The sequence below is a fragment of the Hyperolius riggenbachi genome, chromosome 7, assembly GCF_040937935.1.
Source record: "Hyperolius riggenbachi isolate aHypRig1 chromosome 7, aHypRig1.pri, whole genome shotgun sequence".
NCBI classification, from domain to species: Eukaryota; Metazoa; Chordata; class Amphibia; order Anura; family Hyperoliidae; genus Hyperolius; species Hyperolius riggenbachi.
Window position 1 is genome coordinate 220,705,078 of NC_090652.1, and position 19,914 is coordinate 220,724,991.

Consider the following 19,914-nt stretch of genomic DNA (forward strand, 5'->3'; position numbering starts at 1 on the left):
GGGAAAATAGATGCAATCAATGCACTGGGGAGGTGATCGGAAGGGGGTCTGAGGGGGATCTGAGGGTTTGGCCGAGTGATCAGGAGCCCACGCGGGGCAAATTGGGGCCTGATCTGATGGGTAGGTGTGCTAGGGGGTGACAGGAGGTGATTGATGGGTGTCTCAAGGTGTGATTAGAGGGGGGAATAGATGCAAGCAATGCACTGGCGAGGTGATCAGGGCTGGGGTCTGATGGCATTCTGAGGGTGTGGGCGGGTGATTGAGTGCCCTAGGGGCAGATAGGGGTCTAATCTGATAGGTAGCAGTGACAGGGGGTGATTGATGGGTAATTAGTGGGTGTTTAGGGTAGAGAATAGATGGAAACACTGCGCTTGGGTGGTGATCTGATGTCGGATCTGCGGGCGATCTATTGGTGTGGGTGGGTGATCAGTTTGCCCGCAAGGGGCAGGTTAGGGGCTGATTGATGGGTGGCAGTGACAGCGGGTGATTGATGGGTGGCAGTGACAGGGGGTGATTGATGGGTGGCAGTGACAGGGGGTGATTGATGGGTGATAGGTGATTGGCAGGTGATTGACAGGTGATCAGTGGGTTATTACAGGGAAGGACAGATGTAAATATTGCACTGGCGAATTGATAAGGGGGGGGGTCTGAGGGCAATCTGAGCGTGTAGGCGGGTGATTGGGTGCCCGCAAGGGGCAGATTAGGGTCTGATCTGATGGACAACAGTGACAGGTGGTGATAGGGGGTGATTGATGGGTAATTAGTGGGTGTTTAGAGGAGAGAATAGATGTAAACGCTGCGCTTGGGTGGTGATCTGATGTCGGATCTGCGGGCGATCTATTGGTGTGGGTGGGTGATCAGATTGCCCGCAAGGGGCAGGTTAGGGGCTGATTGTTGGGTGGCAGTGACAGGGGGTGATTGATGGGTGATAGGTGATTGGCAGGTGATTGACAGGTGATCAGTGGGTTATTACAGGGAAGGACAGATGTAATTAATGCACTGGCGAATTGATAAGGGGGGGGGGGTCTGAGGGCAATCTGAGCATGTGGGCGGGTGATTGGGTGCCCGCAAGGGGCAGATTAGGGTCTGATCTGATAGGTAACAGTGACAGGTGGTGATAGGGGGTGATTGATGGGTAATTAGTGGGTGTTTAGAGAAGATAACAGATGTAAACGATACATTTGGGAGGTAATCTGATGGCGGGTTTGCGGGCGATTTAATGGTGTGGGTGGGTGATCAGATTGCCCGCAAGGGGCAGGTTCGGGGCTGATTGATGGGTGGCAGTGACAGGGGGTGACAGGGGGTGATTGATGGGTGATAGGTGATTGGCAGGTGATTGACAGGTGATCAGTGGGTTATTACAGGGAAGAACAGATGTAATTAATGCACTGGTGAATTGATAAGGGGGGGTCAGAGGGCAATCTGAGCGTGTGGGCGGGTGATTGGGTGCCCGCAAGGGGCAGATTAGGGTCTGATCTGATAGGTAAAAGTGACAGGTGGTGATAGGGGGTGATTGATGGGTAATTAGTGGGTGTTTAGAGGAGAGAATAGATGTAAACAATGGATTTGGGAGGTGATCTGATGTCGGATCTGTGGGCGATCTATTGGTGTGGGGGGGGTGATCAGATTGCCCGCAAGGGGCAGGTTAGGGACTGATTGATGGGTGGCAGTGACAGGGGGTGATTGACGGGTGATTGACGGGTGATTGACAGGTGATCAGGGGGATAGATGCATACAGTAAACAGGGGGGGGGGGGGGTCGGGGGGGGGGGGTCTGGGGAGAATCTGAGGGGTGGGGGGTGATCAGGAGGGGGCAGGGAGCAGGGGAGGGGATAAAAAAAAATAGCGTTGACAGATAGTGACAGGGAGTGATTGATGGGTGATTAGGGGGGTGATTAGGTGCAAACAGGGGTCTGGGGGGTGGGCAGGGGGGGGGGGGTCTGATGGGTGCTGTGGGCGATCTGGGGCAGGGGGGGGAGAAATCAGTGTGCTTGGGTGCAGACTAGGGTGGCTGCAGCCTGCCCTGGTGGTCCCTCGGACACTGGGACCACCAGGGCAGGAGGCAGCCTGTATAATACACTTTGTAAACATTACAAAGTGTATTATACACTTTGTATGCGGCTATCGCGTGGTTAACATCCCGCCGGCGCTTCCGTATAGCCGGCGGGATGTTGCGGCGGGCGAGCGGTGACAGGCGCCGGCGGAGGATCGCGTCACGGATGACGCGATCGCTCCGCCCATGCCCTTAGAAGGACCGCCGCCTCTTTGGGTGAGCCGGTCCTTCAGGGCTCCACTTCCTGGCCGCCTCTGTGCGTTAGGCGGTCGGGAAGTGGTTAAGGTGGGGTAAAGGGTGGGTCCTCAAGAGGTTAAGCTCAGTAGCCTTAACAGGTCCTTCGGAAAAGAAGTACATGGAATGGTCAATTCTACGAACAGCCATGTGAGCCAATGAAAGCAGGTATAGACTGGTCGTAAAATATTTTTTCTCTCTCTTCATTTTCTGGCAGCGTACTATTCTATACTTGTAACTGTCATATACTATATATCTTCTTCTGTTGACTGGCACTTCATTAACCTGTTCCAAACCACTGCATTGTGTATCTACGCCCCTGTGGACTTCACTTCAGCACCAGGGGCGTAAATACACGTATAGCCATGTTAAAGCCAATGGGTACCGCTATAAAAAAAAAAGTCAGATACTCACCTAAGGAGAGGTAAGGCTCGGTCCTAATGAGCCTTCCCTCTCCTCTCCCGGTGCCCTCGGTGCTGCGCTGGCTCCCCCGTTCGCGTCCGCCTCCGCAGGGACTTCGGGAGCACTCGGGCTTCCGAAGACGGGCCGCTCCATACTACGTACGCGCGAGCGCGTCATAGAGGGCGCTCGCGCATGCGTACTATGGAGCGGCCCCGTCCTCGGGAGCCCGAGTGCACCCGAAGGCTTCCGAAACATCCCTTCGACTGCGGAAGTGGCAGTATTTGACCGAACTGGTCGAATACTGCCACGGGGGATCCTGCGCGGGACGGGCACCGGGAGAGGAGAGGGAAGGCTCATTAGGACTGAGCCTTCCCTCTCCTTAGGTGAGTATCTGACTTTTTCTTTTTTGAAACGGTAAACATTCACTTTGACATTGAATCTCTCATTGGTGATGAAGTTACAGGTGATCAGATTTTCCCTGACCTGACAGCTGTCATCATAACCAAAATGTATCAAATCTTCCCAACTGAGGTACAGATGGGATTGAAAGCACTTGTTCAGTAGATGGGGACATTTGAGAACTTCTGGCAGGTGTAAACTATGTTGCCTTGTGTGTAGGCATTAGTAGTGCATGCAGTACTGATATTCCAATGAAAAACATCAGTATTTCAGTGTAGGCCTGGCCCCAATGAACTCACTCTGTAACTTCATTTAACTTCATTTAACACAAATCTGAAATGAAAAATGAAAGTCATAATAAACATACGTCAACTTATCAATCTCTTTCTTTCTCCTCTCCAGTGTCCTGTTTGTCCACTGTGATTAACCTCCCTGGCATTCAATTTCCCCAGGATTTCCGTGCAAAAAGTGGTACAATTAATTTTCATAACCTTTTTTCCTGTAACTTACCAAAATGAGTCGAGCAAGAGGTTTAGTATACATTATGAGTATAATAAAAGTGTAATGGGGCAATGGGAAGCCTCCCCGAGGCGCTCCTGGATAGTGCTGTATAGCATGAACTAATTCCCGCAGGGCAACCGCTTTGCGGTATTGGTTTTTGACCCTGCAAAGTTTGGCATGCGAAAGCAGATGCATTTCTGCGTGAGCATGTCTCATGGTAAGCCATTTTAGCCAGATTTGCACAGCTAGACTTGAAAGGGTTAAGCTTGGTGTAGAGCACGCATAAATTTTCTTGTGATTGAGCATATTTGCATTCTGCCCTTTGGAGGCAGGTGGTGGATGGTTTGCTCTATGAGTGGGCTGTCTGTGCCTGTCCTCCCCCCCCTTCTGGAGTGATGTGTGTGAGCCAGCCCTGAGCCCCACAGCTCGGGGTGACCCATGCGTCACTCCTTTCCCCATGCAGTGCCCCGAGTCGATGCGCAGCAGCAGAATGCAATGGACGTTCAGGTAAGTGCCTGTTTTTAAATTTTTGGGAGATGGGTGCGGATGGCCCCCCCGGCCCCGGCCACGCTTGGGGGGGTCGCCTGCGCTACCCAGCCTCCACCTCCGGGGTGTTGCTGTGGTCCCTAGGCAGTGAGAGAGCCTGGGGCCCCGCAGCCCCCCCCCCGGTTGTATGGGGGCAATGGGAAGCCTCCCCGAGGCGCTCCTGGATAGTGCTGTATAGCATGAACTAATTCCCGCAGGGCAACCGCTTCGCGGTATTTGTTTTTGACCCTGCAAAGTTTGTCATGCGAAAGCAGATGCATTTCTGCGTGAGCATGTCTCATGGTAAGCCATTTTAGCCAGATTTGCACAGCTAGACTTGAAAGGGTTAAGCTTGGTGTAGAGCACGCATACATTTTCTTGTGATTGAGTATAATAAAAGTGTCAAACACAAATTCTTGTCAAAAAATAACATATATGAATGACAAACAGAAATAGCTTGCTTTTTAATAAATGCAGAAATATGCAGAAAATGCAGAAATAAATATATGGAGGCAGACAAAAAAACGCATGTATAGAGGTTTACCCCTAAAACACCTCCTTTGTGTGGTACACTTTGAAACAAGGGATTGCACAAAGTGCCACATCACAGTCCGGGCAATAAGTACGGGTCTCCTTGCGCATTTTTTTTCCCGTCAGGGCCTTTTTTGGTGCAGCAGACCCCACTCCTTCTCTTGGGTTGTTACTTGTGTGTGGTCGGTGGCAAATATTCCACAAAGTGGCATCCATGACATAGGACGCTCTGCACCCCGGTCTAGCTGACTCCGGTGGGGGATGCTTTAACCACTTCCCGACCGCCTAACGCACAGAGGCGGCCGGGAAGTGGAGCCCTTAAGGACCGGCTCACCCACAGAGGCGGCGGTCCATTTAAGGGCATGGGCGGAGCGATCGCGTCATCCGTGACGCGATCCTCCGCCGGCGCCTGTCACCGCTCGCTCGCCGCAACATCCCGCCGGCTATACGGAAGCGCCGGCGGGATGTTAACCCCGCGATCGCCGCATACAAAGTGTATAATACACTTTGTAATGTTTACAAAGTGTATTATACAAGCTGCCTCCTGCCCTGGTGGTCCCAGTGTCCGAGGGACCACCAGGGCAGGCTGCAGCCACCCTAGTCTGCACCCAAGCACACTGATTTCTCCCCCCTCTGCCCCAGATCGCCCACAGCACCCATCAGACCCCCCCCCTGCCCAGACCCCTGTTTGCACCCAATCACCCCCCTAATCACCCATCAATCACTCCCTGTCACTATCTGTCAACGCTATTTTTTTTTTATCCCCCCCCCCCTGCTCCCTGCCCCCTCCTGATCACCCCCCACCCCTCAGATTCTCCCCAGACCCCCCCCCCCCAGACCACCCCCCCCCTGTTTACTGTATGCATCTATCCCCCTGATCACCTGTCAATCACCTGTCAATCACCCGTCAATCACCCGTCAATCACCCCCTGTCACTGCCACCCATCAATCAGCCCCTAACCTGCCCCTTGCGGGCAATCTGATCACCCCCCCACACCAATAGATCGCCCACAGATCCGACATCAGATCACCTCCCAAATCCATTGTTTACATCTATTCTCTCCTCTAAACACCCACTAATTACCCATCAATCACCCATCAATCACCCCCTATCACCACCTGTCACTTTTACCTATCAGATCAGACCCTAATCTGCCCCTTGCGGGCACCCAATCACCCGCCCACACGCTCAGATTGCCCTCTGACCCCCCCTTATCAATTCACCAGTGCATTAATTACATCTGTTCTTCCCTGTAATAACCCACTGATCACCTGTCAATCACCTGCCAATCACCTATCACCCATCAATCACCCCCTGTCACCCCCTGTCACTGCCACCCATCAATCAGCCCCTAACCTGCCCCTTGCGGGCAATCTGATCACCCACCCACACCATTAGATCGCCCGCAAACCCGCCGTCAGATTACCTCCCAAATGTATCGTTTACATCTGTTATCTTCTCTAAACACCCACTAATTACCCATCAATCACCCATCAATCACCCCCTATCACCACCTGTCACTGTTACCTATCAGATCAGACCCTAATCTGCCCCTTGCGGGCACCCAATCACCCGCCCACACGCTCAGATTGCCCTCAGACCCCCCCCCCTTATCAATTCGCCAGTGCATTAATTACATCTGTCCTTCCCTGTAATAACCCACTGATCACCTGTCAATCACCTGCCAATCACCTATCAATCACCCCCTGTCACTGCCACCCAACAATCAGCCCCTAACCTGCCCCTTGCGGGCAATCTGATCACCCACCCACACCAATAGATCGCCCGCAGATCCGACATCAGATCACCACCCAAGCGCAGCGTTTACATCTATTCTCTCCTCTAAACACCCACTAATTACCCATCAATCACCCATCAATCACTCCCTATCACCACCTGTCACTGTTACCTATCAGATCAGACCCTAATCTGCCCCTTGCGGGCACCCAATCACCCGCCTACACGCTCAGATTGCCCTCAGACCCCCCCTTATCAATTCGCCAGTGCAATATTTACATCTGTCCTTCCCTGTAATAACCCACTGATCACCTGTCAATCACCTGCCAATCACCTATCACCCATCAATCACCCCATGTCACTGCCACCCAACAATCAGCCCCTAACCTGCCCCTTGCGGGCAAACTGATCACCCACCCACACCAATAGATCGCCCGCAGATCCAACATCAGATCACCACCCAAGCGCAGTGTTTCCATCTATTCTCTCCTCTAAACACCCACTAATTACCCATCAATCACCCATCAATCACCCCCTATCACCACCTGTCACTGTTACCCATCAGATCAGACCCTAATCTGCCCCTTGCGGGCACCCAATCGCCCGCCTACACGCTCAGATTGCCCTCAGACCCCCCCTTATCAATTCGCCAGTGCAATATTTACATCTGTTCTCCCCTGTAATAACCCACTGATTACCTGTCAATCACCTATCAATCACCCATCAATCACCCCCTGTCACTGCCACCCATCAATCACCCCCTGTCACTGCCACCCATCAATCACCCGCTGTCACTGCCACCCATCAATCAGCCCCTAACCTGCCCCTTGCGGGCAAACTGATCACCCACCCACACCAATAGATCGCCCGCAGATCCGACATCAGATCACCACCCAAGCGCAGTGTTTCCATCTATTCTCTACCCTAAACACCCACTAATTACCCATCAATCACCCCCTGTCACTGCTACCTATCAGATTAGACCCCTATCTGCCCCTAGGGCACTCAATCACCCGCCCACACCCTCAGAATGCCCTCAGACCCCAGCCCTGATCACCTCGCCAGTGCATTGCTTGCATCTATTCCCCCCTCTAATCACACCTTGAGACACCCATCAATCACCTCCTGTCACCCCCTAGCACACCTACCCATCAGATCAGGCCCCAATTTGCCCCATGTGGGCTCCTGATCACTCGGCCAAACCCTCAGACCCCCTTCCGATCACCTCCCCAGTGCATTGATTGCATCTATTTTCCCCTCTAACCACCCCCTGAGACACCCATCAATCACCTCCTGTCACCCCCCTAGCACTCCTATCCATCAGATCAGGCCCAATACAACCTGTCATCTAAAAGGCCACCCTGCTTATGACCGGTTCCACAAAATTCGCCCCCTCATAGACCACCTGTCATCAAAATTTGCAGATGCTTATACCCCTGAACAGTCATTTTGAGACATTTGGTTTCCAGACTACTCACGGTTTTGGGCCTGTAAAATGCCAGGGCGGTATAGGAACCCCACAAGTGACCCCATTTTAGAAAAAAAAGACACCCCAAGGTATTCTGTTAGGTGTATGACGAGTTCATAGAAGATTTTATTTTTTGTCAAAAGTTAGCGGAAATTAATTTTTATTGTTTTTTTTTCACAAAGTGTCATTTTTCACTAACTTGTGACAAAAAATAAAATCTTCTATGAACTCGCCATACACCTAACGGAATACCTTGGGGTGTCTTCTTTCTAAAATGGGGTCACTTGTGGGGTTCCTATACTGCCCTGGCATTTTAGGGGCCCTAAACCGCGAGGAGTAGTCTAGAAAACAAATGCTTCAAAATGACCTGTGAATAGGACGTTGGGCCCCTTAGCGCACCTAGGCTGCAAAAAAGTGTCACACATGTGGTACCGCCGTACTCAGGAAAAGTAATATAATGTGTTTTGGGGTGTATTTTTACACATACCCATGCTGGGTGGGAGAAATTTCTATGTAAATGGACAATTGTGTGTAAAAAAATCAAACAATTGTCATTTACAGAGATATTTCTCCCACTTAGCATGGGTATGTGTAAAAATACACCCCAAAACGCATTATACTACTTCTCCTGAGTACAGCGGTACCACATGTGTGGCACTTTTTTACACCCTAAGTACGCTAAGGGGCCCAAAGTCCAATGAGTACCTTTAGGATTTCACAGGTCATTTTGCGACATTTGGTTTCAAGACTACTCCTCACGGTTTAGGGCCCCTAAAATGCCAGGGCAGTATAGGAACCCCACAAATGACCCCATTCTAGAAAGAAGACACCCAAAGGTATTCCGTACGGAGTATGGTGAGTTCATAGAAGATTTTATTTTTTGTCACAAGTTAGCGGAAAATGACACTTTGTGAAAAAAAACTATTAAAATCAATTTCCGCTAACTTGTGACAAAAAAATAAAAACTTCTATGAACTCACCATACTCCTAACGGAATACCTTGGGGTGTCTTCTTTCTAAAATGGGGTCATTAGTGGGGTTCCTATACTGCCCTGGCATTTTAGGGGCCCTAAACCGTGAGGAGTAGTCTTGAAACAAAAATGACCTGTGAAATCCTAAAGGTACTCATTGGACTTTGGGCCCCTTAGTGCAGTTAGGGTGCAAAAAAGTGCCACACATGTGGTATCGCCGTACTCGGGAGAAGTAGTACAATGTGTTTTGGGGTGTATTTTTACACATACCCATGCTGGGTGGGAGAAATACCTCTGTAAATGACAATCTTTTGATTTTTTTTACACACAATTGTCCATTTACAGAGGTATTTCTCCCACCCAGCATGGGTATGTGTAAAAATACACCCCAAAACACATTGTACTACTTCTCCCGAGTATGGCGATACCACATGTGTGGTACTTTTTTGCACCCTAAGTGCGCTAAAGGGCCCAAAGTCCAATGAGTACCTTTAGGATTTCACAGGTCATTTTGAGAAATTTCGTTTCAAGACTACTCCTCACGGTTTAGGGCCCCTAAAATGCCAGGGCAGTATAGGAACCCCACAAATGACCCCATTTTAGAAAGAAGACACCCCAAGGTATTCCGTTAGGAGTATGGTGAGTTCATAGAAGATTTTATTTTTTGTCAAAAGTTAGCGGAAATTGATTTTAATTGTGTTTTTTCACAAAGTGTCATTTTCCGCTAACTTGTGACAAAAAATAAAATCTTCTATGAACTCGCCATACTACTAACGGAATACCTTGGGGTGTCTTCTTTCTAAAATGGGGTCATTTGTGGGGTTCCTATACTGCCCTGGCATTTTAGGGGCCCTAAACCGTGAGGAGTAGTCTTGAAACGAAATTTCTCAAAATGACCTGTGAAATCCTAAAGGTACTCATTGGACTTTGGGCCCTTTAGCGCAGTTAGGGTGCAAAAAAGTGCCACACATGTGGTATCGCCGTACTCAGGAGAAGTAGTATAATGTGTTTTGTGGTGTATTTTTACACATACCCATGCTGAGTGGGAGAAATATCTCTGTAAATGGACAATTGTGTGTAAAAAAAATTAACAAATTGTCATTTACAGAGATATTTCTCCCACCCAGCATGGGTATGTGTAAAAATACACCCCAAAACACATTATACTACTTCTCCTGAGTATGGCAATACCACATGTGTGGCACTTTTTTGCAGCCCAACTGCGCTAAGGGGTCCAAAGTCCAATGAGCACCTTTAGGCTTTACAGGGGTGATTACAATTTAGCACCCCCCAAAATGTCAGGACAGTAAACACACCCTACAAATGACCCCATTTTGGAAAGTAGACCCTTCAAGGTATTCAGAGAGGGGCATGGTGAGTCCGTGGCAGATTTCATTTTTTTTTTGTCGCAAGTTAGAAGAAATGGAAACTTTTTTTTTTTTTTTTTTTTTCTCACAAAGTGTCATTTTCCGCTTACTTGTGACAAAAAATAATATCTTCTATGAACTCACTATGCCTCTCAGTGAATACTTTGGGATGTCTTCTTTCCAAAATGGGGTCATTTGGGGGCTATTTATACTATCCTGGAATTCTAGCCCCTCATGAAACATGACAGGGGGTCAGAAAAGTCAGAGATGCTTGAAAATGGGAAAATTCACTTTTTGCACCATAGTTTGTAAACGCTATAACTTTTACCCAAACCAATAAATATACACTGAATGGTTTTTTTTTAATCCAAAACATGTTTGTCCACATTTTTCGCGCTGCATGTATACAGAAATTTTACTTTATTTGAAAACTGTCAGCACAGAAAGTTAAAAAAAATCATTTTTTTGCCAAAATTCATGTCTTTTTTGATGAATATAATAAAAAGTAAAAATCGCAGGAGCAATCAAGTAGCACCAAAAGAAAGCTTTATTAGTGACAAGAAAAGGAGCCAAAATTCATTTAGGTGGTAGGTTGTATGAGCGAGCAATAAACCGTGAAAGCTGCAGTGGTCTGAATGGAAAAAAAGTGGCCGGTCCTTAAGGGGTAGAAAGCCCTAGGTCCTCAAGTGGTTAAGCATATGGCTTCGCACATTTGCCACACAAAGTCATGGTGCGGTACAGGCCTGTCCTTGTGTTTTTTGTAAAGCACATATACGTTCCACAGGCAATGTTCCAATAGGTGTCGGAACTTTTTTTTGCAATATTTCCGCTGCTGTTTGCGGACAGCCGGGTAGAATGTCATGGCCGCATCAGCCCTGTCCACACCTCCCATGGTGTGGTTGTAGTCCAGTATTTCATGGGGCTTGTCCACCTCCTTGCTACCTCTGGTAGTGGTGTGCACTGTAGCAGCGTGGTGCTGAGGATGCACACGTCACATTTGTCCTTCCACCGCAGATCCATGATTTTCCCCTTCTACCAGGCAACAATTTTCTCCTTTTTTCAACCTCCTGGCAGAAAAGGCTGGTGGCATATGGCGTCGGTTAGGCCTCACCGTGCCATATGCATCAGTCTTGTGCTGGATCAGGTGGTCGTACAGTTCTAGGGAGGTGCAAAAGTTGTCCGTGGTTAGACAATACCCCTGATCCAGCAATGGCTCGATAAGAGTGAGCACAGAAGAGGTAGCACAACCAAACTCACTGTACTCCGGTGAAAATTTGGTGCCTTTGTCTGTGTAAATAACAGAGTTCCAGATGTATCCGGACTGGGCCTCACAGAGAATAAAAGACTTCACCCCAAAGCGGGCCCTTTTGGATGCAATGAACTGCACCCAGCTGAGTCTCCTTTTGTATGCCATGAGACTTTCGTCCACGGTGATGTCTCATTCTGGTATGTAGGCACTCCTGAAGTTGGCAACAATGAGCTGGTAGATGTCCCAGATTTTCTTCAACTTGGGAGCGGGATGGGTGGCCTCATCAAAGTCCTAATTGTTGCTGAAGTGCTGGTACTTCATTATCAGGGTGTAGTGGTACTCTGGCATAACAGATCCAAACAACAGTGTGGCGAGGATCTTGTTAGTGGTCCAGTGCTACTTCTGCAGCGGCTTCCCCAATAGTCCGTGGAGGCTGATAAGCAACTAGCAATGGACTCTGATGGACTGAAAGAGGAATAACGAGTAACAGCCAAGCCTTTTTATACTGTGTACAGGTGTTTTGCTAACAACTTTGAATTACAGTATCATGATTGGATGAGTGTGATGTTACTTGTGATGTAATTCATGCGCCGCCCAGTAAGGGGCGCAGGATTAGCATCATTGGAAGGAACTGGGGATCGCCATGTTGCTTTTGCAGCGGGGATCAGGCTGGAGGTGAGGGGAGGGGAGACGAGGAGGGAGAAGCCCGTAGCCCGGAGAGCCCGCAGCAGCTGCTGGTTGCAGCGGAGGCACCCGTGATCGCAGCGCTGAGTGCCTGCCACTGCATGATGAGCTGAGCTTATCTGTAACGTTTGTAGCAAGTTTTGTTTGGACGAGTTCAGCTTGTCCGTGACGCTAGGAAGGTTAATGGAAATCTCCGTCCACCATTTTAAAAATGCCCATTATCCTATAATCGCTTCCGGGTCAGCACACTGTTAAACTTGAGCCATAGGGAAACATAGACATTACCTTGCACATCAGTTGTCCTTTCAGCTATAACTGGGAGCAACTGATATATCTCAGTCCTGACAAAATCTTGTCAGAACTGGAAGGGATCATTGTTAGAAGAAAATGGTGAGCTTCTGAGAGGAACTGACAAGGAGGTAAATATGTAGTATTCATTTGCAAGTACATCGTGTTTATTTAAAATAATTTTATTTGGTTAAGGTTCCCTTTAAGCACATATAGAATTAGACCTTATCTTTTTTGCTATGCTGCAGAACAACTGATCAGTTAAAACTCATTGATACACACTATGCTGAAAAACTGATGTGTTTTAACTGATCAGCTGTTCCATAGCAGTGCATTGTGAAAAAGCTTCAGTCTCTCAGCATAGTGTGAAAGCGGCCATAGGCAAACATGACCACTACTTTGCACATCGTCCTTTCAGTTATAACTGAAAGCGACAACCTGGTGTAAAAGGAGCCTCTGGCAACTCTCCTTTAATACTGAATGAGGCCTAGTGCACACCAAAACCGCTAGCAGATCCACAAAACGCTAGCGGTTTTTGGTGTGGATTGCAGAGATTTGGCCCAGTGCATGCCGAGCGGATTTGGATGCGATCCGCTGCCCGCATCCGCCTGTAAATCCGTTCGGCTATTGTATTTTAATGGGCTGGTGCACACCGGCGGTTTGAGGTTTTTAGCAAACTGCAAACGTGCAGCAGGAGGCGGCCGGCGGATCGCATCCAAATCCGCTTGGTGTGCACTGGGTCTCAGTCTATGGCCTCAATTCACTAAGATCATGCTGGAGATAAGGCAAGAGTAAACTTGCCATTGCACGGTGAGAGAGTTATCTAATCTCTCCATTCCTTAACCCCCTGAGCGTTACGCCGCTCAGGAGGTTCTGTTACTTTTAGCCCGATTTTTAAATAATTGTGCCAAATGGCTGTAAACCCTCCAGCTAGCACTAGGCTAGCTAGAAGAAGTGTCCGGCACCCTCCGATCCCCGCCGCAACCCCGTTTATACATTGCCCAGCCTGGATCCAGCGATCGGCGCAGCCTCCCCAGACAGCTTCGGTCTTCACTATGGGGAGGATCGCACATGACGTCATGCGCAAACCCGATCCTCCCCATAGAGAGTCCGGAGCTGTGTCGGGAGGCTGCGTGATTGCTGGATCCAGGGGGGGGGGGGGGGGGGGAGGGTAATGTATAAACGGGGGATCGCAGGGGAGCGGCGGGTGCCGGACACTTTTACTAGCTAGCCTAGTGCTAGCTAGAGGGTTTACAGCCATTAGGCACAATTATTTAATTATTAGGAACTCCTGGGGCCACAGAGCGGTATCCCTGACACAGTGTCGGGCATACCGCTAAGGAGGTTAAGTTACCTCCTCTGTAGTTATTTTTACACGCAGGTAATTTACAGCCTGTCTTTAACGTTAGAATTCTGGAGTTAAGGAGTGAAGAGTTAACTTAAAGACAGAAGAGTTAACTTTAGGTTTGCCTGAGGTAAAATGTTTCCTGAATACTACATGCCTTATCACCATGGTGATAACACAAGAAACGTTATTAAAGACAGGAGAAAAGCTTAGTGAATTGAGGCTAATGTCAGTTATAACTGAACAGACAACTGATGCGCAGCTGAGGTGAAGGAAATGTCCAAGTTTTCCTAAAGGCCCGTTTCCACTAGGGTGTTTAAAGAGGAACTCCAGCATAAACAAACATACTGTCATTAAGTTACATTAGTTATGTTAATTAAAATAGATAGGTAATATAATCTCTTACCCACACTGTTTTAAAAGAACAGGAAAATGTTTGATTTCATGATGGCAGCCATCTTTTTGGTTGAAAGGAGGTGACAGGGAGCATGAGACACAGTTCCAACTGTCCTGTGTCCTGAGCACCTCTCCCAGTTGCTAGGCAACGTGAATAACAACATAGGAAATCCAATCATGCTCTGCACAGCATCAGGGAAAAAAAGCCCGGGCTTTTTTTCTTTGATGGGTGGAGCTTAGCTAAAAATGCAGATAAAAATGATGCTTTGGTAAGAAAAGCAAAGTTCTGATGCTGTGAAACTGTTAAAGAAACACCAAGCCTTTTCAGTTCTGCTGAGTAGATTTTTAGTCCGGAGGTTCACTTTAACACATGAAAACGAATTGTAATGAAAGTCAATGGACCCGTTTCCATGAAATGCAAATTATTGCATCTGAATGAACGCACTGTGATGTAGAAGGAAACGCACAACATGCTGCAGTTTTTAGCATTCTGCATGCAAACTACAGTCAATAATTGTACATTTTCAAAACGCATGCAGAAAATGAATTGAAAATGAATGCAAAACTGTAATACACAATTGGAAATTGTCCCTTCGGCTTAGTTCTCATCTACACACAATGCACTGCTACAGGACAACTGATCAGTTACAATGCATCAGTTTATCAGCGTCCAGTGTGAACATGCCCTATCATTACATGTGTTGGTCTCATACAAAACGGGGATGAGTTTGCATACAGGCATGTAGTGGGACAGCTTTCCTCCTGGTGCAGCAGCAACAACTTGGAACTAAATGCTCTCAAAACCATGGAGATGATAATAGGCTTTAGGAGATCTCCCCTCCCCCCCCAGCACCTCCCCTTAATCATAAATGGATCCACAATAACCCAGGTAAAGTCATTTAAGTTTATTGGGTCCACAATCTCAAACAACCTAAAATGGGATAACAATACAGCCACTATCGTCAAGAAAGCACAACAGAGAATGTACCATCTACGGCAGCTGAGAAAGTTTGACCTACCTAAAAATGTAATGGTGCAGTTCTACACTGCAATCATCGAATCCACCATAACATCATCTATGACTGTATGGTTCAGCTCCTGCTCATCATTAGAAAAGGGGAGGCTGCAGCGCATCATCCGAACAGCAGAAAGGATAATTGGCTGCAGCTTACCTTCCCTGCAGGATCTTTATGCTAGCAGGTGCAAAAAGAGAGCAACCAAAATTGCCTCTGACCCCTCTCACCCAGCTCACTCCATCTTCCAGCGCATGCCTTCAGGAGTAAGATTCCGGTCAATCGCTACTAAAACCTCTAGGCACAGGAACAGATTTTTTCCTAAGGCGGTAGCCATACTTAATGCTGAACCACGCTATAGCTGCTAGGACTTGAAAGTAATCAGCACAGAACTGAAAATGAACAATTCTCACCTTGCTTACTGCCACTATACTCACATACTTGACTTGTAATATACATACTGTCTGTCCTTGTATTGTTTTTGGTTGTGTTTGCATTTGTTAAAGCGGAATATAACCCTGCATTTCAACTTTGCTCTAAAACATTATTTACAGCATATTATATGCAACCAGCATTTTTTTTTTACTAGACCAGCATTGAAAGGGTTAAACACAGAGGTTTAAAGAAAACCTGTACTGAAAATTAAAAGTCAAAATAACCATACACAAGTCCTACTTACCTGCTGCATAGTCTACTCATCAATCGCTTTCTCCTCTCCTGCGTCCTGTTTGTCCACTGTGATCAATGGAATTCTCCGTCTTTCATTTTGAAAATGGCCATTACCCATAACAGCTTCCTGGTCAGTACACAGTTAAACTGCAATATCTCCCACTTGAGCCATAGGGAAACATGGACACATCAGATCTCCTCTTAGCTGTAACTGACAGCAACTGATATATTTCAGTTCTGACAAAATGTTGTCAGAACTGGAAGGGATCACTGTAAGAGGAAAATGGTGAGCTTCTGAGAGGAAATGATGGCAAGGTAATTATGTAATGTTCATTTGACGTTACCTAATGAGTTTATTTTAAATAATTTTACTCAGTACAGGTTCCCTTTAAAGTTCCGTGGAGAGATATGCAGAAGTTCAGATAGATACATTTTAACTAAATAGAATGTAACAAGTGATAAATGTTACACACTCTTTGGCTGTCCTCCAGCTCCTTCTCAGTCAGAGAGAGTGAGTCACATTCAACACTTAGATACATTTATGTAAACAAAATGTATCTATGTAAGCTTTGGATGCGTCTGCAGAAATCTCCAGGAACTTTAAAGCTCTGTGTAACCCTTCCAATGCTGGTCTAGTAAAAAAAAAAAATGCTGGTTGCATATAATTTACTGTAAATAATGTTTTAGAGCAAAGTTGAAATGCAGGGTTATATTCCGCTTTAAGCAACTGCCAAGACAAATTCCTTGTAAGTGCAAACTTACTTGGCGAAATAAATTGATTCTGATTCGGATTCTGTCTCTTATTTTAGTAACATTGCCTGGTTCAATGTAAGTGATAGTGCTTTGGGGGAAGGGATTAATGTTAGTTCTAATAAATGCAGATCAAGGAAATGTTGGATGGTAACACTTGTGCAAGGGCTCAGACACAATATAAGCACTTTTCTGAGTGCTTTTTGGCCTCCAAAGCTTTCTGAGAGCTTTTTAAAAAACCACTCCCATTAACATTGCGGTAAAATCACGCGATCGGAGCGTTTTTAACAAAGCTTCCAGAAAGCTCTGGAGGCCAAAAAGCGCTTAAAGTGTATCTGAGCCCTTAGGCAAGCTTGGGTGGGTTGGTGTGGTTGTAAGAGCTCTTTCAGGCAAACAGCTGACAGGAGCGCATGTAACTGCACGTCAGACGCTCTTGTCCAGCACTTGCGGCACCTGCATGTTCATCAGAGTCATTAGTGGCTTAACAAGCACTACGCTGCATGTCAAACGCTCCCATTATTTTGCAACTGGAAGGCGCTTGACCTCTGCAATCGACGGCTAAACGGCACCATTCATCTGAGAGAGAGTCCTTAGGGTCAAGGCAGGTTAGCATAGGGAGGGTCAGTGCGGGTTGGTGTAGATAGTTAGGGTGGGTTGGTGTCGGGCAACTGATTGTATAGGATTAAAATAAATATTTGTGGCGACCAATAAATGCCTACACACACACACACACACACACACACACACACACACACACACACACACACACACACACTCACTCACTCACTCACTCACTCACTCACTCACTCACTCACTCACTCTCTCTCCAAAAAGAAAAAAAGACCACAACACATGTTAGTCCTAGGAAGTATTTATAGACATGAGCATGAACTATCCACAGGTATGATTTTTTTTATTTTTTTTACAAAATACAAAGATTATGATAGACAACTTCCATCTGTTTCCTGCCTTAAAATATTCTAAAAGCATTTAAAAAAAATAAAGATTTTTAGCACCTTTTAGAGCGATACAGGATTCACATGTTCTCTGGTGACTTTCTAGCTTCAACTAGTTGTGTGCATTTCCAGCTGCACAAGGCCCCATTCATATATACATTGATAAGGCACAGCGCCCACCAGTCTGCAGTGCTTACACATACATACACATGGCCAAGTAGTCTGAGGTCTTAAAATGCAGCTACATTACACATAAGTAACAATGAAATGTAAGCCTATTTTATCCTTTTCTAAAGAAAAAAAGATGTGACCATAAAAGAAGCAACAACAAAAATGCCCATCTATATTTACACCAGAACAAGTGTGGCGGCACATTGCACGGTAACATGTTACTATAAGCATGCATTGCTATGTGGTGTGAAGCCATCTTCATTCAGTGTGGCTCCCTATCTCACCTGTAAAGATCTGTAGCTGAGAAAACATTTGTAATGTCTCACATCACACTACAATACTTGGCATGTTTGGTGCTAGTAAAATATATATAGAAAGAAATCTGGTTGTTGACTGTAAGCTGCTCAGCAATATAATACATAAGATTAATCAAAATAGCAAATTTTGGTTTCACAGGAATAGTAAGGCTGAATTACAGTCAATGCCCGCCTGGTCACTACACCTATGCTGGAAGCAGCCATCTTGTAGAAGCATGTAATGTCCAGTTAAGTATGTTAGCACCACACTTCATTTTTCCTGAATGTGCATATTTCTAAACTTCCAAACAGGATTTCTCTGCTATAAATAACCCTTCTCTTCTGCAGGCAGAGAAAATATTCTCTGAGCAACCTGATAAGGCTGCTTGAAGAAAACAAAAGTACAGTCTATTTACCCATTCGGGCACTTATTTAAAAACAAAAAAGTTTGTTCATAGAACTTACAATAGTGGGTTATTATATAAGAGCAGAGGGAAAATATGACTATTTTTCAATAGCTCCCAAACCTGATTAACCCTCAACAAAGTTCTGATTCAGATGCTGCAAATTCTGTGAAACCAAAATTTGTTGTTTCGTCCAATTTTATGCTCAGTATTGCTCAGCAATATATCTGATATGTGCAAGCCTTTAGTTGTTAAGATTTGGCAGCCCAACCACAAAGGTAACGTTACAGGCCAAGCACAGACTGCTGCTGGAAGGGTTGTCACAGCCGTCTTTCCTCTGTCTTTCCTTGACCTGAAACTCACATTAAAAGTACTAATAATCCTAAATAAATTCTGCCTTAAAAACAGAGATGCTGTTCAGAGACATGTGCAGCATTATAGATACCAATACCAGAAAGTTAATTAATTCCTATTGCTTTGCTTGCCATCATCGTATGAAGAAGAAGGAACATGCGCTCTTGCTGACCAGAACATAGCGTCATGCTAGGAAATACTGTGTTCCTCCTAAGAACACTGCTGTATGCTCTAATGAACATTAAACTTATTAGAAAGGGAAGTCATCGTAAAAAAAACCTCACATTTTAATTCTGGATATTGCAACAATCATTGCCAGGCATATAAAGTGGAGGAAATAATTATTTGACCCCTCACTGATTTTGTAAGTTTGTCCAATGACAAAGAAATGAAAAGTCTCAGAACAGTATCATTTCAATGGTAGGTTTATTTTAACAGTGGCAGATAGCACATCAAAAGGAAAATCGAAAAAATAACCTTAAATAAAAGATAGCAACTGATTTGCATTTCATTGAGGGAAATAAGTTTTTGAACCCCTACCAACCATTAAGAGTTCTGGCTCCCACAGAGTGGTTAGACACTTCTACTCAATTAGTCACCCTCATTAAGGACACCTGTCTTAACTAGTCACCCGTATAAAAGACACCTGTCCACAGAATCAATCAATCAAGCAGACTCCAAACTCTCCAACATGTAAAAGACCAAAGTGCTGTCCAAGGATGTCAGAGACAAAATTGTAGACCTGCACAAGGCTGGAATGGGCTACAAAACCATTAGCAAGAAGCTGGGAGAGAAGGTGACAACTGTTGGTGCGATTGTTCGAAAATGGAAGGAGCACAAAATGACCATCAATCGACCTCGCTCTGGGGCTCCACGCAAGATCTCACCTCGTGGGGTGTCAATGGTTCTGAGAAAGGTGAAAAAGCATCTAGAACTACACGGGAGGAGTTAGTGAATGACCTCAAATTAGCAGGGACCACAGTCACCAAGAAAACCATTGGAAACACATTACACCGCAATGGGTTAAAATCCTGCAGGGCTCGCAAGGTCCCCTGCTCAAGAAGGCACATGTGCAGGCCCGTCTGAAGTTTGCCAATGAACACCTGAATGATTCTGTGAGTGACTGGGAGAAGGTGCTGTGGTCTGATGAG